The 10,024-nt window shown below is 36.9% G+C and overlaps 1 pseudogene; it reads right to left on the bottom strand.

Annotated features, from left to right (window-relative positions):
- Nucleotides 1-7,916: 7,916 nt before the first annotated feature.
- On the bottom strand, nt 7,917-8,979 carry LOC129024098 (malate dehydrogenase, cytoplasmic-like; annotated as a pseudogene).
- Nucleotides 8,980-10,024: the final 1,045 nt, after the last annotated feature.

Below are 10,024 nucleotides of genomic sequence, written 5' to 3'. Positions count from 1 at the left end.
CATTGCACTGTTCATTAAATAGGTTATCATAGGAAAATTGTCTTGGATTAATCTTAGGAAATTCATTCAGATTGCATATTTTAACAGTTTCAGCACTAGCTGTTTTAGCATAAAAATCTGCTAAAGCGTTCACCTGATATTCAGGTTCAGTTCTACAAGTGTGAGCTTTAATCTTAATAGCAGCAATCTGTAATGGTAACAGGATAGTAGAAAGGAGTCCATCTACTTGGAGTCCGTTTTTGATGGGGCTCCCACTAGAGATGAGAAACCCTCAAAATTTCCATCTCATGCAAAAATCATGTACTACTCCAAAAACATATTTGCTATCTGTATAAATATTTACTGACTTGTCTTTAGCTGTATGACAAGCTCGGTAAGGGCAAAAAGCTTCACACGTTGGGCTAGCTTAAATTGAGGAAGAGTTTTCTTTTCTATTAACTCATTTTGGGTGGTAGCAGCATATCCTGCCTGATGTTTTTCTTCTGAGTTATCAGCATAGGATGCATCAACAAAGAGTATTAATTGAGAATTATTCAGCAGAGTATCTTGTAAATCAACACAAGGAGCCACTATTTCTGACACTACACTTAAACAATCATGGTCTTCACCATCATCAGACAGAGGTAATAGAGTAGCAAGGTTAAGTAGATTACAGCATTTTCAATGAAGATTAGAAAGAGATAGGAGAAGTAATTCATGAGATGGTAGCCTACTTACTGAAAATTCTGGATTTGGTTGGAATTTAATAGATTTTTCACAGCCTGTGGGACTTACAGATTAAGTTCAGTTCCCAAAATCATATCTGATGAAACTTCTACCAGGTTGGCCACTGCTGTTACTGGTTTTTGAACTATTACAATGTTCCTTAGCAACTGGGCCTACTTGAAGTCTATAGTATCTAATGTGTCTATGTTTACCACTATGTTTTTGAGTAAGGAATCCTAATGCCTGATTTTTATGCTCATGATCAAACAAGGTGAAAGGTTTAGTGCAATTTGAAAATCTGAAAGCTGGGGGCTGTTGTAAGGCCAATTTCATCTGGCTAAAACCCTGCTCATGACTATCATCTTAAGGTAAAGGCTTTGGTACAGCGTTTTCAGTGAGCTTATACAGTGGTGAAGCTGTTAAGGAAAAATTTGAAACCTATAATCTGCAATATCTGGCAAGTCTCAGAAATTCTTTTAAGTGTCTTTTGGTTGCAGGTTGAGAAAAATTTAGAATACTTTTTATCCTCTCAGGGGAAATCCCTTCAGCAGTCAATTTATGTCCCAAATAGTGGATTTTCCTCTTGAAAACTGAAAGTTTTTCATTAAAGCCTTGTAACTTTTGTATGCAAGTTGCTGTAAAAGGTAAACTGAGTCAATTTCAGAGCACTCCTTAGTGGGAGAGCATAACAATGAGTCTATGTACTGAATGGGAGTAGAATTTTGATGAAACTGTAGTGCCATTAATTCCTGATGCAATGTTTGGGAAAAATATGAAGGGGCTTCAGTAAACCCTTGTGTCATTACGGTTCTGGTGTACTGCTGATTTTTCCAAGTAAAGGCAAACAAGTATGGACTCTCTTTATGAAATGGAATGCCAAAGAAGGCTGAGCAGAGATCTATTACTGTGAACAACTTGAATCTGTGGGTACATTAGATAACAAAGCGTTAGGATTTCAGACTACAGAAAATCTTGGTATTATATATTTTTTAATTTCCCATAAATCTCAAACAAATCTCCAGCCTCATCTATTTGGTTTTTTAATTGGTAAGACTGGAGTGTTACAAGGGATGGTGCATGGAATTATGAATCCTTGTTTAATTAAATCATCTACAATTGGCGAGAGCCTTTGAATTGCTTCGGGTTTTAGTGAGTATTGGTGTAATTTAGGTAATGGTTTAGAATGATCTGTTTGGGCTTTTATAGGTTCCATACTTTTAATTTTTCCTATGTCAGTTGAGAAACAGACCCATAAACATTTAGGCATTTTTGAAAGATCAGGGGTATTACAGGCCTGAGTTTTGATTTTATCATTTTCTGCCTGTAGACAACATAACGATTCTGGCTCTGGAGACTTAGGAAACTCTAAGATTATATATCTCTCTCAGGAAAATTTTATGTGCCCTTTTACCTTTGAAAGTAAATCTTGCCCTAACAAGTTTACTGGAGCAGTATCAAATCACACACATACAAAAAAAGGTGTATTTTTCTAAAAAGACCCCCGAAGTTAATTGAATATGTTCAGAGGTGGGAACCTCTTGAACTTGATTTGAAACCCCCACCACAGAAATGATCTTTTTACCCTGAGGGATTTGTTGGCTTATTAAATTGGGGTTTATGACAGATAGAGTAGTTCTGGTATCCACCAGGACTGTACATGACTTCCTATTTATTTCAACTCTGTTTCTCCATGTTCATTTAAAGATATTACAGGGAGCAATTTACAGGAGTATCCTTCAGAACCTGCTTGATGTTTATTATTATCAGGAGGCCTAAGGTCTCTTGGGCTCTCTTTAGTGGTGAAACAGTTCAGCCTAAAGGGAAGCTTATTGGTGGACCAATATAAAAGCAGACAATCCCTTTTCCAGTGTCCTCTGTGTTTGCATAAGGGCGGACATCTTGGGAAGATTTTCCTCTTTCGGAACCTCTTGGTTGTGATTTAAAATGGGAACAAGAAGGTGCCTGTGGTCTTGGCCCTGTAACTGTTGTAATTGAAGGGTCCTAAGCTTCTTAGCCTTTTGAGTGTTTTAATGCTCCAGAATTCCCTCAAAATGTTCAGCAAAGGCCACCAATTCAGTCACTTCCCATCTCAGCTTATGTTTTTTAATTAAACTGCTAAGTTCATGATGGAGTCCATTTATAAACAGAAAAGCTAATGCCATTTCAGACCCTGCAGGAAATTCTCCTTACTGTACTTTGAGCCCAGAAAGTTTCACAATGTTTCTAAGTGAGTTCTATAATCTAAAATTGGTTCATCCTTTCTTTGTTTACAAGATTGTATGATAAACCAATCAATTTTTTTGTAGAAAAAAATTAGGAATTGAATTTAAAAGGTTTTCAGCAAATTTTCTAGCTACCTTTGGTTCTTCTCATGAGGAGCTTTTGGAGGAGTTTTTAATATTCTCTCAGGTTTGTCCCATTCTGCTGCTCCCATTTATTTCTGAGATTCATCAGACCCCAATATCATGTGAATAAATTGTTAAAGGTCAGAAACTCCTGGATCATAAACTCCTAAGAAGATTCTAAATTCCTCAGTAAATTTTTGGGAATTTTTTCCTTGGACCAGGGAAGTCCATCACAATGGCTATAAGCTTGGTTTTAGACCATAGAGTGAACATGGTTACAGCAGGCAGGACTAACTGACTAGAACACCTCACTTTGTAAGGGATATGTCTAATTTCTTTTTTTGCCATTATCTTCAGGGTGAAAGGGTAATTTAGCAAAAAGGTTAGTGGACTCAGTATCTAGGTGGAGATGGATAAAGAAAAGGAAGAGTTGGGGTTAGTTGAGTCAGAGTACAGTCCTCTTTTGTCATGTCCTTAGTCTGTTGCTTAAGATTTTCATTTGTGGTTTGCAAACAACCTTTTAAAAAGTCAATTTTTGATTACTTTAGCCTTTTAGAAGCTTCTGCATACCAATAAAAGAATATGTCCCACTGTTTTGTGAGGATTTTGATCCCCCTGTTTAACATGCCTTGAAGATAAACAATTTTATCCAAATTAAAACTTCTCCATTGAAGCCATCCGAATTCTAAGTTTCCTTTAATGAGTTTAACCCATTTTTTGAAAAATGCACACACCTGGGCCCATAATTTGTTCTCATAAAATTAGCTGAAGTCCCAGAAGGTGGATTCCCAGACTCTTTGAGTTGAAATGATCCCGTTATTAAAAATAAGGTACCTGATCAGGGCAATCAGGCAGGAAAAAGAAATGAAGGGTATTCAATTAGGAAAAGAGGAAATCAAATTGTCCCTGCTTGCAGATGACATGATTGTATATTTAGAAAACCCCATCACCTCAGCCCAAAATCTCCTTAAGCTGATAAGCAACTTCAGCAATTTCTCAGGATAAAAAATCAATGTGCAAAAACAAGCATTCCTATACACAAATAATTGACAGAGAGCCAAATCATGAGTGAACTCCCATTCACAACTGCTTCAAAGAGAATAAAATACCTAGGAATCCAACCTACAAGGGATGTGAAGGGCCTCTTCAAGGAGAACTACAAACCACTGCTCAATGAAATAAAAGAGGACACAAACAAATGGAAGAACATTCCATGCTCACAGATAGGAAGAATCAATATCGTGAAAATGGCCATACTGCCCAAGGTAATTTATAGATTCATTGCCATCCCCATCAAGCTACCAATGACTTTCTTCACAGAATTGGAAAAAACTACTTTAAAGTTCACATGGAACCAAAAAAAGAGCCTGCATTGCCAAGACAATCCTAAGCCAAAAGAACAAAGCTGGAGGCATCATGCTACCTGACTTCAAACTATACTATAAGGCTACAGTAACCAAAACAGCATGGTACTGGTACCAAAACAGAGATATAGACCAATGGGACAGAACAAAGCCCTCAGACATAATACCACACATCTATAACTATCTGATCTTTGACAAACTTGACAAAAACAAGAAATGAGGAAAGTCTTCCCTATTTAATAAATGGTGCTGGGAAAACTGGCTAGCCATATGTAGAAAGCTGAAACTGGATCCCTTCCTTACACCTTATACCAAAATTAATTCAAGATGGATTAAAGACTTAAATGTTAAGCCTAAAACCATAAAACCCCTAGAAGAATACCTAGGCGGTGCCATTCAGGACATAGGCATGGGCAAGGACTTCATGACTAAAACACCAAAAGCAATGGCAACAAAAGCTAAAATAGACAAATGGGTTCTAATTAAACTAAAGAGCTTCTGCACAGTAAAAGAAACTACCATCAGAGTAAACAGGCAACCTACAGAATGGGAGAAAATTTTTACAATCTACCCATCTCACAAAGGGCTAATATCCATAATCTACAAAGAACTTAAACAAATTTACAAGAAAAAATCAAACAACCCCATCAAAAAGTGGGCAAAGTATCTGAGCAGACACTTCTCAAAAGAATACATTGATGCAGGCAACAGACCCATGAAAAAATGCTCATCATCACTAGTCATCAAAGAAATGCAAATCAAAACCACAATGAGATACCATCTCACACCAGTTAGAATGGCAATCATTAAAAAGTCAGGAAACAACAGGTGCTGGAGAGGATGTGGAGAAATAGGAACACTCTTACACTGTTGGTGGGAGTGTATACTAGTTCAACAATTGTGGAAGACAGTGTGGCAATTCCTCAAGGATCTAGAACTAGAAATACCATTTGACCCAGTGATCCCATTACTGGGTATATACCCAAAGTATTATAAATCATGCTACTATAAAGACACATGCACATGTATGTTTGTTGAAGCACTATTCACCATAGCAAAGACTTGGAACCAACCCAAATGTCCATCAGTGATAGACTGGATTAAGAAAATGTGGCCCATATACACCATGGAATACTATGCAGCCATAAAAAAGGATGCATTCATGTCCTTTGTAGGGACATGGATGAAGCTGGAAACCATCATTCTGAGCAAACTATCACAAGGATAGAAAACCAAACACCACATGTTCTCACTCATAGGTGGGAATTGAACAGTGAGAACACACGGACACAGGTTAGGGAACATCACACACTGGGGCCTGTCGTGGGGTGGGGGTAAGGGGGAGGGATTGCATTAGGAGATATACCTAATGTAAATGATGAGTTGATGGGTGCAGCACACCAACATGGCACATATATACATATGTAACAAACCTGCACGTTGTGCACATGTACCCTAGAACTTAAAGTATAATAATAAAAAAAGGAAAAAAATAAAATAAAGTACCTGCACAAGGTGTGACGCCTCTAACTGAATCCAATCCAGTTAATTATTAAGTGCAATTTGATCCTGGAGGCAGTCCAGTCTAAGCATTGCACAAATAAACTCAGAGCGCTCAGAACACATGTTAGTGAAGCTCCAAATCTGAGCGAAAACTCACCCATGACCTTCAGTTACAATCAAGAGAGCAGTGAGCACAACTGGTTCCACAGGCACCTCACCTGGTCACCTGGTGTTCCTGGGGTTCACAGAGTTTTACTTCAAATCCCACTTCTGATACCAGATCTGCTAAAATAAAACTTCTGACAAATTAATTTTAACAGAGTTTAATTGAGCTAGAAAAAGAAAAAGATTCATAAATTAGGTAACTTCCAGAATCACAGCAGATTCAGAGAGATTCCAGGGATGCCTCACGGTCACAAGAAATTTATAGACAAAAAGCAAAAAGGAAAGTGATGTACAGAAATCAGAAGTGAGGTACAGAAACAGCTGGATTGGTTACAGGTTGGGGTTTGCCTTATTTGGACACAGTTTAAATACTCAGCATTGTATGAGTGGTTGAATTGTGGCTTCTGGGATTGGCCAGGACTCAGCTTTTGTTACAGACAGATACTGTTAAGTTAGGTTTTCAATCTCAGCTACCTATTAAGTTAGGTTATGATTTGTCCACAAGGACTCAAATACTTTTTAGTTTGCTTTAACATCACTTATAAGAGGGAGCTAATCTATGAATATGCAAAAGGACACAGAGTGATACAATGGACTCTAGAATGTCAAAAGGGAGAATGTAGGAGGAGAGCCAGGATATAAAACTACACATTAGGTACAATGTACACTACTCAGGTGATGGGTACAGTAAAATCTCAGAATTCACCATTATATAATTTATCCACATAAACAAAAACCACCTGTACCCCAAGAGCTATTGAAATAATTAAAAATAATTAAAAATTTTCCAGACATCATGGATAATGAACAAGGATGGCATTGTTCATTGTGTAAAGGGAAAGATGTCTTTCCCTTTACACAATGTTGAGCTCTTGAAATAGGTGTTCAATGAAACGTTCACTTTCTTTACTGATCTCAGGCTGCAGGCCTTGTAGAGTACCACAATGTCTAATTTAAACAAGGTCACATTCACTTATATAAAACACGGCATATTTTGATCGTCAGTCAAACATTATGAATAAATTGTATTAAAGAGTCTGACTATATTTTTCATGTTTGATGACTGACATCTTTCAGGTCTCACGTGTCCCTGTTTCTCGTGTCCCACACATCTGGGCAAAACAGCAAGAAAATCTGGGTGCTCACTTCCTTGGGCACCCGGGGTGAAATTCAACCATGAAAAGTCCTGATTGATTCCTGTTAAATAAATATTCACATTTTACCTTAATATGTGATCTTGCTTTTTTCCCTGAAGTTAATAATTGTCTTAATCTTTAATTGCTATATTTTCTATGTACCTACCATAAGTTTACCCCCAAACCTTTGAGTGTACTAAAATGAATTGCAATACTTTCAAGTATCTGAGATGAGCTATGATCTACTTTCTTTTGAAAAATCCCTTTGAGGCCTTAATTCGCTGCTCCAATCTGAACTAATTTTTATCCAGGCTTGAATTGAAGCACAGCTGATGCCTAGGACTTTCCCACCTCCTCAGTCTAAAAATGCCTTTCTTTTTCTTTCTCTTTTCTCAATTCTAGGCAGCCTCCCTTAAGGTTAGAGACATTCCCAAAAGATGTTGCTTTTGCTTAGACATATAGTACACTGCAGACAATTGCAAATGTTTCTGCTTAATACATTTTAAAACTCTTTCCAATACTTTTAGTATATTTTATTATTTTTCATTTGAGTATATATTTATTTAAAATGCAGCAGTAACAGCATAATAAATTGTCATTTACAAATATGTACCAAGAAGCACATACTCTTTAATATGTTTTCTTTACATGTAATTTAAGTATAACATTATTATTATTTGGTACTAGAGTCAAAGATGCTATTTAGGTTCTTGAGCTTTGGCACATTTAGTAACATCAAAATGATTTTCTAGTAAGGCAAATAAAAGAACTTCAAAACTAGTTTATTGTCCAATACTTCATAAGTAGCTCCTTTGCAGTAAGATCCATCTCCTTACATGAGAAATCATTAATAGGGAGAACTTAAACTTCCAGGTCTCATTCTTGATTATCACAGCAGAGCAGCAGATCATCAGGCATACCAAAAGAGCTGCCATCAGTGGTAACACCCATGGACACAAACTCACCCTCTGGTGTTTCAAACCAGATATCTCTGACAGTCAGAGATAGGTTTTATGGCAGATATTGCACTGGATAGTATTCAAGCTTTGATGAAAGCAGCATCATGCTGCTGCAGTCATGATGAATTCTCCCTGAGCCAACTGTCATCTTTCAGAGCTTCATAAACACTAATTTCCTTTTCTTGCAATTCTCCTTGGCATGGTTGACATCTGGATACTGAATTGAGGAATGGTCTCCCTAGATAATGACATTCTTTGCATTTTCAGCAGTCACACCAAGTTTAAGAGTGATTTGTGCTTCATCTCAGTTGTGATTCAAATGAATCAAGCAACTGAAGTTCTTGGGGATAGATGGAGCTGACATGAAGAAAATCAGGCAGATGGTATTAACTGGATTTTCTATTATGATAAATTTAACTAACATCTTGGTATATTTCTTCAAGGCTGCAACTTGGCATTTGAAGATTTTCACATGTGCTTTAAATAAATCTTTATTCTCCATGCCTTCCCTTCTTGGCATGGATGCCTTCCCTTCTTGGCCCACAAAAATGGCCACATCCAAGTCTTTGAAGACCAGCTCTTCTTTGTCTGCTGCAGTGACATCTTTCCAAAGGGAAAGGGCACAGTCTTGCAGTTTCATTAGGACACCATCCAGGACACTCATCATAGGGGTGATATGCATCAGCAAAAGAATTGTAGGCTGTTTTTTACCAAAGACACATCCATTTCCAATACTGTACAGTAATGAATATGCAATTTGACCAGCTGCTTCTTTCACAAGGACTCTGATTGGTTCAGACATAATTGGGAACGTTGGGGACAAATTCAGCACCTGCAAAATGAGCCTCATTGATAGATGGGACCTGACTCCCTCTGTGGGAGGCAGTCAGGTCACTTCTACCATGGAACCAACTCCTATTTTTATGGCATCACGGCCTGATGATCCTATTAAAGAGACTTTGTCAATGTACAGAAAAATGTAATACAATGTGACTTTTTTCAATGATAGTTATAACACATTTTCTGACAACAGTCTCATTCCCTACCTGCCAAGTGTATAAAAGGTATCTTCAACATATGACTAAACTAAAAAGAACAATAAAGTAAAAGATTTACATTTGCTGAAAAGCATTTCAGAATTAGGTTGGCTTTTCATGGACATATTATACAAATCATCAAGTAGTCACAATTGAGTGGAAATTCTGAAGATGCTCAAACACCACAGAGAAGAGCCTACATTATATAGACCAGGCATATTTTTATTTTGTTCTATTAAATTATTATTATTTTAACATAATGTACATTATTTAGAAAATCAAACAGTCTTACAGAATTATAATGAGAAAGAGCAGCCCCATGCCTCACTACTGCCTACCCTGAAATGTCACTATCTAGATATTTCTATTGTCCACTATTTAGGCATATTTTGTTATGTGCCTAAACCATATCTTTATACCCCTCTTCATTATTCACTTTTAGGGCAAGAGGAGATAGTAACAGGTAGTGGATAAATTCTTACTTGTTTATTCCCTTTGTGTCTCTGTTTCCTTTTCTGTAAAATGGAGACAAGAATATGGCACAGGTTTATTTGAGGATTCAGTGATTTGACACTTCTATAACAGCTACAAAAACACAATGTCACAATATAAGTGTTTAATAAATGACAAGTTTTGTCAATTATTTACAGTTAATTAACATAATGTTTGAATTGTTATGGTACCTGTTTTCCCACTGTCTTAGCCCATTTGTGCTACAGTAAGAAAATACCTAATACTGGATAATTTATAAAGAATATAAATGTATTTCTTATCATTCTTGATGCCAGAAATTCCAAGATTAAAGTGCCA

This window comes from Pongo pygmaeus, chromosome X, assembly GCF_028885625.2.
Source record: "Pongo pygmaeus isolate AG05252 chromosome X, NHGRI_mPonPyg2-v2.0_pri, whole genome shotgun sequence".
Lineage (NCBI taxonomy): Eukaryota > Metazoa > Chordata > Mammalia > Primates > Hominidae > Pongo > Pongo pygmaeus.
Note: the sequence above shows the minus strand (reverse complement) of the source record. Positions and strands in the feature narration are given on the sequence as shown.